Below are 20,349 nucleotides of genomic sequence, written 5' to 3' on the forward strand. Positions count from 1 at the left end.
TCCTTGGCCGCCTGCCTGTCCCCGCCCCTGGGCGGGCTGCGTCCCAGGCGCGCGGGTTGTGCGCACGCAGACGGGGCTGGGGCTGGGGCTGGGGCTGGCCTCCGAGCGCGGAGATGCAGCCCGCGTTTCCACCCCCACCCCGCATTCCCTGCCCCGCGACCCCGGGGCTGCACTCCTCTCCCTTTCCCGCTCCCTGAGGACGAGCTCAGCGGTGTGGGCACTGCTCCCTGGGCTGGGAGCCTCAGGCTGTGACGCCCAGCTTCTCCTGGTGGAGTCGGAAAAAGGGAGCATCAGTGCTGAGCTAGCTTCTGTCTCCTTCCTCAGTGTTTCTGAGGAAGGTAAGTACCTTGAACACTTTCAGGTGTTATGATGGTGGCCCTTGTTGATGTCACGTGTTTTTGTAGTGAGAGGGATTACAGTGGTGAAAGCAGGGCTTGGTTCAGTTAAAAATGAGCTGAAGGCATGAGGCTGTGTCATCCTCCTTCCTTCCCTCTCCCAGGGTGAAACGTGTGACCGTCGATTTTAAAAAGATAGTTACATTCCCTAAAGAGCCCAGCCCAGTTTGGGTGTGTTAACAGGAACAGCGCCACCAGAGGCGTTGGAGACCTAGGGACATTGCAGTCCTAAAGAGCTCCTGGCACAGTTTGGTTTGTTTTGGTTTTTTGTTTTCCTTAAATTGTGGGGCAGACAAGTGGTATAAAGGGAAAAATAACTGTCAAGAAATACTTTTTCATATAACAGCTTTATTGTGATATTGTTCACACACCATGAAGTCCATCCGTTTAAATGGTACAATTCAGCAGCTTTTAGCATATTCACAGTTGTGCAACCATTATTATTCCAGAACGTTTTCTTCACTTCAGAAAGACCAGTGGAAATGAATGACCTATCCACCCCTTCCCAGTGGTGGTTCTTAAGAAGTTTCTTGGCTATTCCTGACCATAAATTAACTTGTTACATTCTATGAAAAATCTGGTAGGAATTCTAATCAGAATTGCAATCAATCTGTCTATCAAAACAGGAAGAATTAATGTCTTTATGGCATAAACTTCTTCTACCCATGAATATATTTGGGACCCTATCTTTTCATCTGTCCAGAGCCAGGCCCATGGGAAGTCCTCACTACTTGTTGGACTTGTGAATGATGGGGTTCTATACATCATTAGTTGCAACTGTAGCCTTTCACAGAAAAGAAAATTAACCTCAGTGAAGCCAAGTGATTCTCTGATGGTCAGAAAGAGTGACAGTCAGTGCTGGAGTGATCCAGTGGACTTGGTGCTTGGAACCAGAATGCTCCACCACCTACAGCCAGGGGGATTGGAGTGTTCCTTTATTTTTTTTTAATGGCGTTGCTTTTATTTTTACTTATTTTTTTAAATTATTTTTTATTGAAGTGTAGTCAGTTTACAATGTTATTTTCAGATGTACAGCAGAGATTCAGTTATAAACATATGCATATGTATATACATATGTTTTATATTGTTTTTAGTACAACTCATTACAAGTAATTGAATATAGCTCCCTGTGCTATATAGTAGGTCCTTGTCATTTATTTTATATTTATTAATGTGTATCTGTTAATCCTCCCATTCCTGCCTGCTAACCACAGTTTGCTTTCTATGTCCATGAGTCCATTTCAAGAGCACCATTTTTCCTAGTAATATATGCTCTTTGGCTTCTTTCAGTTTCAGTAATTCCATCTTATCTGTGGGCACTTTTCTTCTGGTGGCCTTTATGTGGTTTTCACACGGGGTAATAGAGATCTGTATTTAGGAGAACTCCAGGCCTTGTGTAGTCTCTGGTAGAGAGTGCCCACTGAGTTGATGCTTGAACTGGGAAAAAAGCACAGTAAATGTTGGAATTTCCACTATGGTTGAGAATTCCAGGGTTCTATAACCTGTTTAGACAACCTTAATATTGGCTGCATCCATACTGGGTAATTTGGTGGAATTTCATGGTATGGTGGTGTAGAGACAGGGCCTTGTATGCTTCTTCTCTTTCCTTTTTCTAACACTCATTCTCCTTGGACTCCCAGATCCTCCCCCAGAAGTGCCCAGGGCTGGCTCGGTGCTGCGCTGAGGCAATATTTGTTAATAAGTCCCTTTCCTCACCTCTTCTCAGCCTCCGTTTCTTTCTCTGCACAATGACGGCTTAGACTGGATAAGTGCTTTCAGTTTCTTTCAAAGCAGTGGTCCCTTTGAGAAACGGAAAATGCAAATATCTCCTCTCAACACAACCCTTTAGACTTTGATAATTTCTCCAAGGAGTGACATAGCTCTTTGTGGGAAATTGATGTGATTGTGATTCCAGGTGGCACAGAAAAGACTTCAGAGATTTATTGCAGGGAGAGGGCAGGAAAGGGGCAGTATGTCACACTTTCTAGTGTGAGCACTGGAGCAGGGGCTTGGATTTAAATACGGTGTCTGACGTGGCCTCTCTCTAATCTTGTACAATGTGATAAACTTCTCTACCTCAGTTTCTTGATGTGTCAAGTTGGGGTGATAATATTTTAGGGCTTTTGTGAAACATTATACACAGAATCCATTTGTGTCTCGGTAGAAACAAGACCTGCTAGGGATTCAGGGATTTGTTTAAAAAATAATCTTGTCCATAGCACTGTGTCGGTGTGTATTTTGAAGTTCCTGGAGGGTGAGGGTTGAGTCTAAAGTCCATCATGGGACAGGTGGCCCATAGTTCTCTTTGCCCCAGATTGCCTCCTCCTCCCCAGCCCTCTTCATCAGTCTAGGATGAAGTTCCATAGTAGATTTACACAGAGGTCTTGTGGAAATGGCTTTTCATTTTATTGTTTCACCAAGGAGGGCTGCCTTCATGATCTCTGTTGTCAGGTTTTGAAGGGCTGCCATCATGATGTCTGGTCAGATGAAGGCTATGCAATTGGGAGTTTCTATCTAATAAAAAGTAAAAAATTACAAATAGAAAGTTAGAACAAGGGTGGTGACAGGGCTCTTGACAGGGCTAACCCACTGTTAGCTTTCTTAGCTTCAGGTGCAGTGGCCTATTGCCACGAGGACCCATCCTTGTGCTCTGAAGTTGGAGGTACCAGTGGGTTCAGTGGGAATATTAACTGAGTGTATCTCATGGGCTGGGCATTGTCCTATTTGTACTGTGTGTCCCTTATTTGAGACAGTGAGCTCACTTAACCTCAATAAACTCTTTAAAAAATTAAACCTTTTATTTTGAGATGTAATGTAGATTCCGATGTGGTTGTAAGAGATTATATGGAGAGGGCCTATGGACACTCTGCCCAGTTTTCCTGAATGGTTCCATCATGCAAAGTTGAGGTACAATTCATTACTGACTCAGTAACAATTTGAGGTTTGTGTTATTGCCCTCATTTCTATTCATGATTTAACTGGCGCTTAGAGAATCACTCTGGACTGCCCAGGTCACCCACATGGTTAATGTAGAGACGGATGGAACCTGAGCTTGGGATTTGCAGGCAGTACCATTATGATGGTCTGTGGCAGGGAGCAGCATTCAGTTTGCTTGTTTATTCATTCATTCAACAAACATTTATTGAGTAAACTCTGTGGGTCAGATGCTTTCACAGGGTTATCTCATTCTTCAGCAGTACTGAGAATCAGGTAATTTTTTTTTTAATCTGAGAAAATTAGCTCTGATAGGTTATAATCCCCCCAAAGGAAATATAGCTCATAACCAAGCGATAGTAAATTTGCACAGTCACCTCTTTTTCTGCAGGTGGTACCCTAGGCATTTTACATTTGCAAACTTCCTTAATCCAGATATATTCTTGTAAGGCAAGGCTTTATTTTTAATTGAAGTATAGTCAAGTTTACAGTGTTGTGTCAACTGCACTTTGTTTTTTGAATTTTGAATTAAAAAATATTTCTGAGGAGGGTAATTAGGTGTATTTAGGTGTTTCATTTTTTAAAATGAGATAGTGGGGTTTGAACCCAGGACCTCGTACATGCTAAGCACGTGCTCTACCACTGAACTGTACCTTCCTCCCCAAGGCAAATTTTCTTATCCATTATTATGAAGCTTAGGGATTCAAATAAATTGGATAGAAATCTAGATCTTTTGATCCTACTCCAGTACTTTTCTTTATCTTCTGCTGGAGGGGGTTGGGGAAAGCAGATCCTTTGTTCATTTCTTTATTCAGCATTTTTGAGCAGTGACTTTGCATCAGGGACTTGCTCGGTGCTTGGAAACAGAAAATAAGAAATGACCCTTCTCTGCAGGGGCAGGAAGCCGAGGCCAAATCTGGGTAGTGTGATCCGAGCTACAGTAGCCATGTGCAGACTCTGAGGACAAACTGTGTCCCCGGATTTGCTTTGGCTTCCCTTGCGTTCTGGCTGGTACACACCAGGTCACCGCAACCCAGTGAGGCCCGCAACCCACAGCACAGTATGTACCTCAATCTCTTCTCCCCTCTCAGCAGGGCCTGCAACATGGGCATCCCTGACTACGTGCAGAGTGCTGAGGACCACCAGACACTTCCCGTTGTGGTCCAACCCATGGGGATCATTTCAGAGGAGAATTTCTTTTGCATCTATAAGCGAATCTCCTTGGTGAGCCGTATCAGCCGGTGCGGCTCCCAGTGGGCACTCTGTATCCACTACAGGCACCACTATGTGCCCGAGAATGGGTGGAGCGGCTTCCATACCCACCGCAAGGTCGTGGGCCCTGTCACCATTTCCGAATATCTCTCAGCCAAGGCCTTCGAGAAGCTCCACGTGTAGAGGAGCTGTATGGCACCACGCTTAATGACTCTCAGCTCTTGGTCTTTGTGCTGCATGGGGAGGTAACCGAGCAGCCAAGCACCGACTTGTCCTTCAAACTACGAGGAATGCAGGGTGGTGGAGAAGAGGATCGAGGACTTCACTGATTCACTCTTAATCTTGCCCAAGTCCAAGAGGCTGGATAGGGCTCCTAAGAAATCTGGGGACAAGATCCCCCTCCTCTGCATCCCGTTTGAGAAAGAGGACTTCATGGGACAGGACACAGACAGCAGGTAAGTTTACCTGGAGGCCAGTCCACCAAGGCTGTGTTCCGGATTGCTTCCCTACATTCAGAAAGGTATCAGCAAGGAAGAGGGCTGTCTTGTAGCGAAGGATAGAGGGAGGTGAAGCCCGCCAGTTTACAGACATTTCAAAGTGAATCCGCCTTTGTTTCAGAGAGTTCCTTTTAGGGTTAGTGTGGACACTTAATCCCGCTTTTCAGCCAGGACCATGGTGGGACCCCTGGAGTTGCTGTCCAATAGATAATCCACAGCCACTGATGCTAAGAGCGCTGGGGAGGAGGCTGGTCTGAGCTGAGATGTGCTGTAGGTCAAATGCTCATCAGACGCTGAGGCTTGTCTAGTAAAAGTATATAAACTATCTTGTCACTTCCTATATTGATTACATGTCAAAATGATACTATTTTACATACAGTAGATTAAGTATGATCTGTTCTTAAAATCAGTTTCTAGTATTTGTTTTTTGGTTGTTGGTTTGTTTCTTTGTTTACCGTTTTAAGTGTGTCAACTGGGAAACTTCATTTACACGGCTCTCATTTCATTTCTGTTGGGCAGCCTGTCCTGAGACAGTCTCATCCCTTTGTTTATAGATGAGATGCTGAATCCTGAGAGACAGAAAGGGGTGCTGGTTGAGCTGAGGCTGGAGCCGGTGTCTCCTGCCTCCCAGGCCCAGCACCTGTTCGGCTCAGTCCCTCTCTTCCTGCCCGACAGCCAGCATGCAATGTTAGGACATCAGAAACACCACCAGGGAATTCCAAATGAACTCCTTACGCAGGGAAAGGCTTATCATGGAGTATGGGACAGAGCAGGGAAATGTTCATCATCACTTTGTCCCTGTGATTAAGTCAACGGCCCCACTTTGCCTCGAAAGTACAGACGAGCTCTTCTGGGCTGCCTACCCCCCAACTTCAGCTCTGTTTCCCCGTGTATCTATCATGCTGTTCCTCTGGCAAAAGAGGGTGAGATGCCTTTGCCGACAGGTGGTCCCCCTTTGCTGGGGAGAGTGAGGGAAGCTGTGTCCCCCCGGCCTACGGCCTCGGGCCTTGAGTCTGGAGAGCGCTCATGGCGGTCCCAAAGATGACGGTCCAAGGAATTGGCACGTGCTGCCGGGCCCGCTGTGAAAGCGGTGCTCTGTGATTCTTGAACTTACCTAAGATCAGATCCTACTTTCTGGTTGTTGGTAAGTTGGAGGAGAAAATGCTAGAGAATTGATAAAAAGAATGTCCAGAACAGCCCTGTCAGTGGGAGGCACAGGTAGCCCAACTAGCGAGCTCTGGATGAATTTCCTGTTTCTCCCGGACATCCCTCTATGGCTTAAGGAAGGGGCAAGGCATGTCGTGGCCATGATCTGTACTTGTCCTCACAGGGCCCTGTGATCTACACGCCCGCACTCCCCTTCTGCTTCTTGGAAATGAGCTGGCATGTTTAGGAGCCTGGGCACTGTTGATGGCATAGCTGCCAGCACTGTGCTACACCGAGGCTGGCTCCGTTCACTTCACATGTCACCTCCTGCTGAGGCCCCAGGCATCAGTCAAGGTAGGTGCAACGGTACAAGGTAAGCAGCGACAACCTTCTCCCCCTGGACAGCCTGGTGTTTGAGCAGTGGAAGCCTGGAGCCCTGCCCCAGCCCCCCAGCCAGTGCTTTTCTTTTGTCATAGGAGGCACTGGTGACATTTTTGCTCAGCAACTGCTTGGCTGTGAGCCTGCAGACCCACCAGAGAATGCCAGCTTGCTTTTGCTTTTTGAAGTCTCCCCTTGGGATTTGGCGGAGTAGCTGGATGTGTGCTTAGCACATAGTGGTTGACATTGTCAACACTGTTTACCGAGAAACTCGTGTACCAGGTATGGCTCTCGGCATCAAATACAGCAGCGCATTAACCTCCCTCCTTGTGGGTCTGTCTGTTCTGGTTCCATAAGAGCTTAGCCAGTTTCTTAAAGTCAGTGAGATAACGCGGCCAGTGAGCTCGGGTCAAGCACATTCTCCTCCAGTCATTTTTACTCCATTGTTGCCTTTACTATTCCACAGTCATTAATTTTTTAAACAATGCTTTGGTGCAGGGGCAGAGCCTAATTCTCTCCTGCTACTCTTGGTGGAATTGAGTAAAACTGTCCAGCCTGAAATGCGACCACAATTTGTAGCTCTAAAGCTGCCTAGATGCATGTAGGTGGAGTTTTGGTTTGGGGCGCTGACCACGTTCAGCTCCCCCGGCAGCGTCGCTCCCCTCAGGCCCTTGCCTTCCCTGGATCAGGAGGTGAGGGTGGGTCTCACCGTCCCTGCGTCCCTGGCCTCACACACTCACGTAAATTCTTGTACATGCTGTAAAAAGCATTTTTGTTTTTGTGTGTTTCTAATTTTCTCTTGTTCCTCTTTTCCTTTTTCTTTATTTCTTTTTCTCTTGTACTGCCCAGTGAGCATGTTGTTGCGTCTGAAAATGTGGGCTGTTCACACCCTGCATTGGAAATAGCCAGATTGCCCTCCGTACTGTCTCCAACTCTTTAAAAAGCAAAAACTTAATGACTGCCTTGATCCATGTATTATCCTAGTCATCGTTTTATTTTCTAGTTTTTTGGAATTTTTGCTTTGTTATCCCATCACCCACTGGAGTTTGATACCTGTTAAAATCCTTACTTTGAGGAACATGTTTGGTCCTCCTTATATTTGGTGACAAATGCGCCCTTATTAAATTTGTTTGAGTGTTTTGAAGAAGTGAGATGCGAATTGATTTAGTCGGTTGCTGAGGGATTCTTTTCATGGAGTATTTAAACTTGGAAAGTCAAATTCTGCAGGATCTTGCTCGATTCCTGCTTTTACACAAACGTGCTCATCACTTGGTTCCTGGCTGTCGCTGTTTGACGTGCGTGACGGCGCTGCTTGGCTGGCGGTCCCTGGTGGGGAAGTGGACGGCTCGGGCGTGAGCAGCTGCAGGGGACGCTGTTGGAGGAAACAGTCATCGTTTTGTTATATAATTTTTTATTGCGTTCAACTTCCCCATGCCATTTATTTTACTTTGCCTTCCAAAAGGGGCAGAATTGGGTCTAAAATCCATGCCACTCATTTGTTCCCTTTACGACGCTGGTTCTTCTGAGTATCAGGACTACAAAGCCTTCTCCTTAGTAGCTGGCTCACCTGGATCTGGTGGACACAAGGACTGCTAAAGGGGACCGTAGCTTCCTCTCTGCTTCAGCCTGTGGGCATTCAGAGCCAGGTCTGTGGTTTGCCTCAGCAGCCGTGCAGGCCTCCCTGCCCCGGCCTTTACTTTTAACCCATGTTTGCAGAAAATAGCTGACTCCGTGTCTGTTGCTGCTGATGTCCACCACTGACGGCCTTGTTGTTAGTTTGTGGTAGTGAGTCCCCAACACCCCAGTCAACCATGAAGGAAGATGCTTTGGCCGACCTAAGACCTTGTATTCTTACTCCTATCCTGGTACATCTCACCCGGAGGAAGAGTTTCGCCACCACCATCATGCTGTCCATGAGGCCTTGTTTCTCCTTTCATGCTCTGGTCCAAATGTGGACACTTCATATTTCACTAAATTTCTCTCGCTTGAGACAGGTCAGAATATCTGAATGAGTCTATCACATTCTGTGTGGGGAACAGAACAGATGTAAGTGTCGCAAGTAGATGGAGTCCAGGCTGTCCGGGTTGACAAATGCAGGCTGGGATCTGTGATGGCTGGGCTATGCCCTGGACACAGGCCTTCCCCGTGGCTCCTGAAAGCCCAGGGGTCGGATTGAGAACAGCCTTTCCTGGGATCCTCCATCCTCATCTGCTGACTGGCAATTGTGTCGGCTAATTAGGAGCTCCCCTAGACCTCGGGCCCTTCAAAGCTCAGACCACGGGAGAACCTTGAGTCCCTTCTCCTGGGCCTCCTTTGTGAGAATCCAGTGTCTTCTGAGGTGACCCGTACCAGGAGATGCCTCCCCCTCCAGGGAGCACCCTTCGGTGTGTTGTGACTCACTCCACCATGCTGTGAGCTTGTGGGGTTCCGGCCATTTTCCTTGCAGAACCAGACTTGAGATCGGCTTAGCGACGGAAATAATAGGACTGACTCCAGGGCAGGGCTAGGGGGAGGGAGCAGGGGAAATTGAATATGACCTCAAACAACTAGGTGGGTGCTGGGGCTGTTACTAAAATGGGGAGCCTGGGAGGTATCTGCCAGGAATCGAATTCCAGAGTAAATGGTGGACATTTGTCATTTTTAAGATGCCATTTGTCATTCAAGTTAGGACTTCAAATAGGCACTCGTGTCTATGAGCCTGGGGCTCAGGTGAAGGAGCCGGACTAGAGATTCACCTTGGGAGTCGTCATTCTTAGCTGGTGTGCACAGCCTTGCATGTGAATTAGATCATCTCGAGAGGTGCAGACTTAGGCTGAGGGAGGGCAGGGCTGTGCCTGGGTTGGAGGAAAGCCCAGACCATGCAGCTTTGGTGTGTCAGTCAGCGGCGTTTGCGATTTTCAGAGCAATGTCTTTTATCTTTAAGGGGCTGGGTTGTGGGCAGGGCCAGCCAGGAAGAAATCTGAAGGGAGGGTCGTGGCCAGGTGTGTGTCTTGGGAAGATACACAGGCTGCAGGGTCTGGGAGGGTAGACTTCTTAGAAGCTGGAGTTGGAGTGGAAAGTGGGGAGTGGGGACAAGGTAGTCACACTCACCTGTCAGGAAGGGGGGAGTCCTTGGGAGTCCCCATCCTACCGGACTCGCTTTCCCATGAACACAAGGCAATCATACAGAGTTTCTGAGGTGAGAAAGGATGGGCGCTGGCAAGGGAGCCAACCTGGAATATGGTGTTTGGAAAGTTCTGGAATAGTCTCCATGAAAACGAGAGGAAAAAATACCCAGAATCTTAAGCACATTGATAGTGACTGGGGAGGAGGCAGTTTTTCTGGCCTCCTAAGGGTAAGGCATGTATCCGGGGATACACAGAAGATACGGGCAGTCTGTTCCGGGGGTTCACCCTTACCAGGGGGAACAGTGCAAGTTTAAAGGGGGAGAAGGGCAGCGGAGGGAAACTAGCCAGGCCCCGTGTCAGGTACCAGTCGTCCGCCTTACTTGCATGTTGCATTCACATCCATGCCTCACAGGTGGGCGGTGGCAACCCCGTTTTGCAGATTGGGAAGCCTTCTCACAGGGGTTAAGGAATTGGTCCGTTTAGTGGCTAGTAAATGCTGTAGCAGGATTCAAGCAGGGCCTTGTCAGACTTCAAGGGCAAGTTTTCTCTACTAATTCCGGTACCTCCCTGTTATACCTGGAATGGTGAAGTGGGTCAGTTTTGGAGCCTTTCAGAAAAAGTGCGATTTAAGTGTCTCAGGACTGTTTCACAAAGCTCAGCGTTCTTTGATGCTTCTGAAGCACCGCAGTGCTTTTCGCCCCACAGAGGTAAGGTCTTACTCCTTTGATGATGATGTGGTCGCAAATGACGTACAGGTGCAGAGTCAGACTTAGCAGCTTCTGAAGGGAAACTGTCCAGTTATCCCTTCATTGGCTTTCTTCCACGAGATGTAGCTGTGCTGCAGCGTAAGCATGAGCTTTACTTATGGAGTGTGGGTTTGATATCCAAAGTTAGCATAAAACTGTCACATGAAGAAAATCGACGTTGACAATTTATTTTTGGGTTTCATTAGTCGAGATATACAATCAGTTAATGGCCCATATAACAAATGAAATTGAGAACAGAACATTGCATTTCTTACTTTCTATTTAGAGTTCTCTTACAACATAAGGTTGCCCGGTTTGGAACATCAGCTTCACCAACACGGCACCTATCAGTGTGTTGGTGTGATTGCATTTACATAGTGAATATAATCTGGGCTCCCTCAGCCCCAAACACTCCAGTGCAGAATCACACGCTGTAGCCATCTGTTAGTCACGCAAATACTTCTAAAATTATATGATGCCAGAAAAGAAAGAAGAGTGAGAGAGAGATTGCCTTTATCAAATTTCCTTTCAATTCTAACTGCAAACTGTTGTTAAGCAGCTCTGGTTTCCTTTGTATATGAATAGATACATTTCTTTGCATGTAATCTGGGCTTTGGACTAGAACACCAAACCCATGCTGTCCACAAGCCACAAAAATAGTAGCCAAATTGCACAAGTGTGAAATAGTTTATACTTTTTTCTGAGAAAGTATCCTTGAATTTGGGACTTGGGCTGTGATTTTTGCTTTTTGCTTCCCTCACCCCTCTTGTAATCTCTCACTCCTTCCCACATGGCCCCCAAGATTTCGTGGTCTCAAAGAAGCGTGCAAACACCCTGTTGGTCACCATGTACTGCTGCTATAGATGGAGCCCAGCCAAGCCCTAAAGGACATTATCAGAGAGGACTTCCTGGAAGAAATGGGCCCTACATTCAGTTGTGAGGACAGAGTAAGTGTCAGCCAGGAGAAGGAGTCAAGAATGTGGCTCAGGTCGCAGGTGCAGCCCGGGCAGGGGCCTGGAGGCTTTTGGTGTGGGGACCCGGGGAGAATGCCCTGTGTGGTCCAGGGTGGAAGGTGCCCCTGCGGGGGAGGACACTGTAGAGTGTCTGGGGTGGACGGCTTTGGAAGAATTTGGGTTTTACTAGAACTGACACAGTAGGCAGTGAAAGGTGTCATTAGAAAGTGATCGTCAGGAAAGATACTTCTGGTTTTGCTTCTGATATTCTACAGACAGAAGGGTCGGAACGGGCGAAAGCAGGTGTCTGTCCCTTTGAGACCCACCCCGTCATTCATGTATTCATAACACGCACAGTTCTGTGAGTCTAGGGGAGAGAGGTTGGAGCCACATTAGTAAGCAAAATGTATTTGCTTCTTGAGAGCTTAGCAGTGTCAGAAGTTGACTTAACCTAGAATGCTCTAGGAACAGGGGAACAAATTGTGGAGTTTGGAAGGAGGGAAGGCTTCCTTGGGAAACAGTCAAAATGAGCCTGGATGCAAGTGGGAAGTAGTAGCAGGTCAGGGGGCCCCTGAGGTCACTGGGGACCTGTGTACTGAGGTGAGTCTGGGTGAGCAGTGAATGGGGTGGGGCTAGAATTCCACCAGGGAGACTCTGAAAGGTTTGAAGTGGGGGTGATGTAGTCAAATTTGTGATTTGTGAAGGCTGCCGTGGCTCTGTGTGTGTGTGTGTGTGTGTGTGTGTGTGTAGCAGGGAAGAGGGGGAGGGTGCCACCAACTGGGGGGTCATTAGAAGACCATTCACACGCAGGGAGAGGGGCGTCTGGGCTGCTTGGGGATGGCAGGGGCAGTGTGGATGCCGGATTTCCTTATGGAGTGGGCGTGATAGCGGGGCCGCCCTAGAGGCACCTTGTGGCTGGAAGAAAACTGATTGAGGCCACCAGGTGGACTTTCCTCTTCTCTCCTTCCCTGCCTTGTGTGATGATTTTATCTCAGCCAACATTTGGAAAAGAAGAGCAAATTTCCAGGGTAGCCCCGGACGTTGTTGAGCTCGTTCGAGTGAGATCTGATAGGATTTAGGTTTGTGTTCAAATCTGGATGTTCACTTAGCTAGAAACGTCCTGTCATTGCGATATCCATAGGGGTCTTTATTCTTGATAAAGATTGCTTTCTTGGTGAGAGGAAATTTAATACAGCTGTTGTCTTTTTTAAAAAAAATCATATCTTTTAAGAACTTTAATATTCAAAGTATAGGAATATATACAATTGTTAAAGTAAGTCTTTGGTGTAGTTTCTTTGCTTTCTGAGCTAATGTGGAGTTAGAACCTTTGCATTACTTAAGAGCACATCCTTGTCAGTATTTAAGAGCTGTTACTGAGCGCCCCAGGCCCCACCTCTCAAAGAACCGTTAAAGTTTGCTCTAAAATAGTGAGGTCATAAAGGTCTTGTTTGCAGAAATCAAACAGTAGGTTTATAATACGCAGCATATCTCCATTTATAAAATACTAATAACTTCAAAATTAAGAAAGTGGAGGATAATTGATTTTTTTTAAAACTGAAACATAAACTTTCTTGTGCTAATGCTGCAACTGGAAATTTTGAAAAGAAAAATCCTACTATAATATCATCTATATGGAATTCATATATGAATTTCACGTTTGAAAAGTAACTGCGCAGTGGTTTTCAAAGTCAGGAGCATTCCAGCTCAGTTATTGGCAGTGATGATTGCTGATTTTCAATGGAAGAGCCTAAACTTGCCTTCTTAGCTTTTCTTTCTTTTTTTTTTTTTTTTTTTTTTTTTTTTTTTGTAGTGAGAGGGTTGAGTAGTGCTTTGCCAGCATGATTTTGGGGCAATTTGAGGGCAGATGTCGTGTACCAGCAGTGAGATATTTCCATGCATTTTATTTTCCGGACATCACCAGGGCACATGTGGGGTTTGTGCCTGCAGGCTGGGATGCTGTATGACTCCCTATCCATCACCGTTATGTCCTGGAGCTGCTCCGGTCAGTGAATGATTTTCTGTGGCTTGGAGGTAATGCGGTCTGATGAAGATGATCAGATGTGCAGTTAAAGTGCTATTACTTGAAATAAGAGAAACCTAGAAACATGGCTCTAACAATACAGAATGAGGGAGGAGAATTGGCTGAGCTCTTGCAGTGGGGAGTTTTCTCAGGTGACTCCCTCACCGTGATGCCTGCCAATATCCGCCCCAGCACTGCACAGAAGTCCTGCCAAAGCAAGCACGCACTTTGCTCAGAAACGCACTGAATTTCCTTGTGCCTCTGCTGGCTTTTTTTGAAAGCACATCTTGCCCTTTGCTTAAATGCCATCCATGCTAGTCACCTCTTACACTCATTCTTCTGGACTTCGTCCATACATAACTGCTGAATGGATGAACAGAATATAGTATCTCCATGTAGTGGAACATTATTCAGACGTAAGAGTGAATAAAAAAGAAAAAGAAAAAGAGGAAAATGAAAAAGGCCACCTGTTTTGGGAAGTCCACCCCGACTGTTCAAACCGCCGTTTTCCCTTTGAAACCCAATAACTTATGCTCCACTCTACTCTTTTTGATAGAAATTACCACCTTCTAATAATTTTTAACGTTTTCAAAAAAAAAAAAGAGAGATGCTGATACCACTTCAAAATGGACAAGCCTTGATAACAGCACGTTAAGTGAAAGGAACCAGACACAAACGGCCACATATTGTTGATTTCAGTGATCTTAAATGCCCAGAATAGGCACATGCAGAGGCAGAGAGCAGGTGATGGTTGGAAGGGGCTGGGTGGAGGGGGGTTGGGGAGTGACTGCTAGTGACAGGGGGAATCTTTTGGAGTGATGAAGTGTTCTGGAAATAGATGGTGGTGAGGGCTGCACAACCGTGAGTGTGCAGAAGACAGTTGATGCTGTCTCTGGGAGGGCCTGTTGTAGGGCGGCTTTATTTTGTTCTCATCCTGCAATGTGGATGGTCATCTTGTGCTGTGGCCGTTTTACTCCTGTAAGTGGTGAGGGTCAGAGACTTTGTAGAGTCATGTTTCTTTTTTCCCCCTTGCTGAGTGTAGGCAAAAAATGTTTAAGCCTGGGAAAGTGCTCCATCTGCAGAAATGTCTTTTAGTTTTGCATGGTGTAAAAATCTTGAGAGCTTTTAATCTTTGAGGCCAGTCTGTATGGGGAAATTGCCCGTGAAGCCTGGGTGAGACCGAGAAGAGCTGCGCTTCCTTCCCGGACATGGGTGGGTATTTCACCCCCGTTCAGGCAGTGAAGGACCCAGACCCGTGAGCGGAGTTGACAGTCGTGAATATTTATGTGTATCCGCTGCTTCATCTTGGATATTAATTTCAAGCTGAGTCAGTTTATGTTGGCAGCATCATCCTACATCAGGAATTTATAGTATCTGCTCTTTGGGGTGAAGACCTGACAGACTTGATAATTTAACAGTCTCCCTTGAATTGATATCTCAGATTCCTTTGTCAAAAGCAAAACAGCAGAAATACAGACATCCTTTAATGTCAATGTGGCCTGGAACGGGTTTAGTCTCTGTGCCTCAGTGGCCTTATCTGCTGGTGGGGAAGATGATAACAGTGCTTCCCTCAGAGGGGCTGGTGAGGGGAGAGTGAGAAGCACAATTGGAGGACATACACGAGATGCTCATGAATGACAAAATTTAGTGCTGTCAGCCTGGTGATGCCTCAGGGGCAGAGATGTCATAACAGAGCAGTACTATCCGGAGCTCAATCCGTGTTGGCATCTGTTATGATCAGTATCACCACTGTGGATTATCAGGTAGTTTTAAGACTTGGTAATATGAATTCATGAATAATGTTAGAAGACTAGACATCTCAGATCCAGTTTACATAGTTCTCAAGATTTCTTCTGAGAAATGGATGGTTTCTCCCTCATCTTAAATCTGAGATGAGTCTCTAAAAAATTGTGTATTCCTCCATCTTTTTTCTTTAATTTGCCATTTTCTAAAAAACAAAGTTTTTAAATGGAGTTACTAGGGACTGAACTGAGGGCCTCATTCATGCTAAGCACATACTCTCCCAAATGAAGTATAATCTTCCCCCTGATTTTTTTTAAACTTTACTTTCTTAGTATTCAGAGGTTAGAGGCCTCTAATTCTTTTTCTGGAGACTTGTCCATGAATCTGTAAATCTATAATTAATGGACAAAACATAATTTATTAAAAAAATCAAAAGAATATTCTGCAATCCATCCAAAAATAAATGCTCATTGACTTAAAACGTTTCTCCTTTAAGGTGATTTCTCCTTTTTGGTCTATCTTAATTTATTAACAGCCATCCTCATCATCATAATGACCAAACTCACTCTGAGTGGACACCTACCTTAGGCTAAAATGCTTTCATCATGTTTTACTTCATAGCAGGTGTTTGAGGGTAGGTATCAGTGTCTCCTTTTTTGCAGCTGAGGGATTGAGAGATGGAGCAACTTGTCCCAAATCACACGCAGGTGGTGGTGACTAGCTCGGTGCTGGAACCCAGGCTGCACAGGATGCGTTCTTAATTGCTCCTCTAATCAGCCTCATGTTGAGTAGTTACCCGAAATCCTGTGACTCCATAAATGGCTGATATTAGTGATCTCAGCCTGATGAGGCCTTCAAAGGAGAGACACCATTGAGAATGTGAGACAGAGTGGCATAAATTAAAATTGTACATTTTCACAAATGTTTAATTCTCAGTTAATTACTTAAAAAGTTAATTTCTTTTATTTTAGTGCTCTGTAAGCACTGAAAACAAAACATTAAAAATAATTATAGTGCAAAAGAGAAGTGGGCTTTGAAAGTCCAACCACTGATAATGATGTTACTTGTTTTTCTCTAGTGGCCCTTATTGTCAGAAACACTTACAAAGACTGAATTGGTTTTATGTAGTCTTAATATGGAAGAAAAGATTGTCAGTGAATATTGTAAGTAAAATCTTTACTCTTTTCTTTCCTGTTGATGAATATATAAGTTGTTTTCATGGCTTAAATACATTTCCTCATTTGTGAAATTGGAGAAATATCGTTTACATTGTCTGACTGTGAGAGTTAGACGCCTTGTATACAAGGAACCCAAGAGGTGCTTAATAAAAATGTGCTGTCACAATGACAGATATTTTAGAGGGATCAACTCTGAATACTAAATAGTGTCGCTTATTTCTGATGCATATTCAATGTGTATATATATGATATATTTGAATATGGTTTAAACTAACAATGATTCATTTTTTTTAGTGTAGTATGAAGTTTTACTGAAATCTGTATCATTCTAGTGAGACATGGACTAGTTAAATTGCCTTAATCAGATGACCTTGAAGATTATTTAAACAGAATATATATTGTTACAACTCTGAATTCATGTTGCCGTGTAACCATCCACTCAGAAATTTAAATTCGTGGGATTCTGACGAGATCTATTAAGTTTAGTAAAATCCACATTGATCATTTTCAGGGAATAAGCTTCTCTCATTTGTGATTAAAGAAAATTTTGATTTTTTTTCTGCACTCTTAACAGGTTTAAAATATCAAAACATTGATTTGACATGTCACTTTTTTAATAGAGATAATAAAGCTCGTGCTGTTTTATTATGTAAATAAATGTTTTTGTATTTCAAGAAACTTGTATGATATCCTGGCTCTTTGAGAAGTATTTTGTAAGATACTTAGATAACCTAATGTTTGAAAAATACAAACGTGACTTTTATGAATAGAGGCATAGTATAGATCTGTTGGTTTTTGTACAGTGCAGGACATGAGGCCTAGGAGAGCTTTGCTTCCGATTGCCAGGAGGACAGATCCCATGTCTCAGTTTCCCCTCCAGTAAAATGAAGTGGCTGGACTGGATTTTTTCCTCTTCTAAGATGAGTTTCCATGAGCCTATGCCTTCTGTTTATGTTCAGGATTATTAGCAATATCAGATAAAATACTGAATACCCCTCCCTTCCCCAGAAGCAAAATGCAGTATGTGCTACATAAGCTTTTAGTTATCTGATTCTCGTTTCTGATCCTACAGGCAATTTTTGTGTTGCATCTTTCCCCGGAACCTGGAAGGTCGTTGTAGCCATAGGTGGCGCTGTTGCACGTTCTAAAGTCTTAATTTTCCTGTTTGTAAAGAAGGGTTAAACAGCGTTATTTTATTTTGATTTACTTGCTTAATGCTTCAGAATAGCCCAATGTCCATTATGTCTGTCTACCTGGAAAAATTATTCTGCTTATATCTTAGATTTTTCTGTCATGTCACTGTGAACATTTCAGACTTGCTGTGCAAACAATGGCAAAATTGGACTTGTACTTCCAGTGTTAGAAACCAGTGAGCCGGGATTTTATAAAACAGCTAGAAGCGGCCTCTGGAGCACCTTAAAGCTGAAAAGTGGATTGAGTTCCCTGAGTATTGACCCCGCCTCTGTGTGTTAATTGGTGGTAGGAGATTTGGTACATATATGAAGGTGTGTAGTTTTTTGACTTGGGTTTGAGTGCACGCGCTGCCACTGAGCCACGTGAGCCTGAGTCAGTTCGTTTTGAGTTTTTCCCTCATCTGTGAGATGGGGACATTCGTATCTGCTTTGTAGAATTGTGAGAATTAGAAATTATGTAAAGTGTTTACCACAGTGGCTATGTCAAGAGGGCTCATAAATTTTAGGTGCTGTATTGGGTGAAGCCATAATTTGAGTCTTTGGCAATTACTAAGAAACAGGAAAATAAGAAAAGCTGGTTTTATGATGAAAGATATTTGAGGAGGTTCCATAGTTCCTATACCCATAATTAAGCATCAACAGAGTAAGCACTGTTACACAGTCGCCCTGAACCAACGTTAAGCCGCAGAATTATTTGTTACTTCATATATGTTGGGGCTTAAGGAGATCCAATACTTATACACATGTTGTCTCCAACAGCCAACTGAGAGATGACACAAAAGAGTAGACAGGTGATAAGTGTCTTCTTTGTTACTGATGAAGCCAAGTCCTCCATGAACTTTAGGTCTGTGGGAAAATCCGTGTCATGATACTGTGTCCCAGTATTAGAGACTCATGCTATCCCATGTAGCTCTGGGCCACAGCGAGCCTTCCCTTGAGAGGACCTGCCCCTTCATGCACAGTGCTGTCCTGCCATGGAGCTGAGCATGCCGGGTGCTTCTGAAGGGTGGCCAACACTAGAGGGAAAGGAAGGGTTACAAGTGCCCTGCTTGTCTCCCTGGACTCACACCTCACTCTGTTAGTGTGAGGAGGGCTAACTGTGGGCCAGGGGCCAGGAGTGTGAAGGGAGAAGCACACTCCATGGCCCAGAGGAGTGGTTAGGAGGTATCACCTCCCTCGGTTTAAACAGGTGGTCAGATGGAAGAGAAGGGTGCTCCCCAAGAGTTTATGAAAGTAGAAATAAGGATTTTCTTTGGGAATTAGACTAGCCAGGAAACACATAAGATGATTAGAAGGGAGACTTGTAAATCACTTTGATATTAAGTTGAAGTTTGTTGAGCACCAAAAATGTGCTACATTCTTTTCTGAGTGTTTTACAGAAATGAATCCTTCAATCTTCTCAACAAGCGAGTAAGGAAGGTTTGATTGTTATCCCAGGTTTACAGTGTTTAAATTGAGGGATGCAGAGGGTAAGTAACTTGTCCAAAATCACAGAACTAGCAAGTGGCAGAGCTGGTATTGAAACCCTGGCTGTCTGGTTTTGAGGCTCCCAGAGATGGGCTTTGGGTGTTTAGCGTTATCTGCATCCCTGAATCTCTGTACCTCTGTGCATCATTTAGCCCAGAAAGGACAGGGAAAGGAGAGTTACACAGGTGCTTATAGTCGTGTCTCGGCCACTGTCCACGGAGAGTGCACCGTGATTGGTGTTAATTGTTTTCCAGGCAGTATATCTGGTCTTACAACAGAAATTTAGTCCATTGAGTTTATCTTGAATCCCTTACTGCTCTGTTTCTGTCCACGCTTGCCATGTGACTGCCTGCCCGTGATTGGGCCATGGAGGAGAAACTGTACTCATGATTGAACTCTGATATTTCAGTCTCGTTCATAGTTTCACATCTTCTGTTACATTAATAAGTTAAGTTTCTGGTTTTCTTGCATCAGTGTGTCATGGGTTTGGTTAATGTGAAACCAGTCCATGGGAGCCCGGGGTGCTGACGGTATAATTTCTGAGCACTTTGTGGCACTTCTACCCATGCAGTCCTAGCTGGAGGATGTCCGCCTTCCGCACTGATTTCCCCCAACAGCAGGGTCCTCTCCCACCCCCGGATGTGAGGCTAGGAGCTCTCTTATTTAACCAGTCAGAGGCCAAGTCCACCAATTAGAAAATGATGAAGTACCTGGAATTGGGTTTAATAGAAGAAAAGGGCTTCCAGGTAGTCCGATGGGCTGTTTGAGTCCGTTTGGTGAAAAGCTGTCCAGTGTCTGTGGTTGAGCTGCTTCTTTGCTGTTGAAAATTCTGGAGTAGATGAAGGGATTTTAAAAAGCAGAAAGGAGTGATTTCAGGTGGTACGTCCACACCGGTGAGAAGTGATGGATGACCACCTGTGTGAGGCATAGACAGAGTCTTACAAACTTCATAAAATAACTTTAAAAGCTCTTCCATCTGAGTGCACTTCATATGGGGTCTAGTTCATCACTGGTCACACTGAGAAGGCAAATAATTGATGATGGCAGAAAGGACACGGAGGCATCAAAAAGGTCTCAGTCATGTTCCCTTTTTAAAGGATGCGGCACAGTGTAATATATTTGAGCTGGTTTTTCACTGAACAATTTTTAGTGTTTTCTGGGACTCCCCAGTGCCCCAAACTTCCGTGCAGCCGGGTGTCCCCTCAGTGCAGCTCCGTCAGCGCTTGCCCTGGGCTGACGTGGTGTCACAGGGAGCAGGACAGTCAGCGTCCCCAGCTCCTCCGAGCTCTCTCCCCTCATCCGCAGCGCCGGGTTTCTCTTCCGTGTCTTCTTAGTAGGGTTGCTGAGAATCACACGTGATGGTGGTCGGGTCTGATTTGT

Source organism: Vicugna pacos, unplaced genomic scaffold (genome assembly GCF_048564905.1).
Source record: "Vicugna pacos unplaced genomic scaffold, VicPac4 scaffold_21, whole genome shotgun sequence".
Lineage (NCBI taxonomy): Eukaryota > Metazoa > Chordata > Mammalia > Artiodactyla > Camelidae > Vicugna > Vicugna pacos.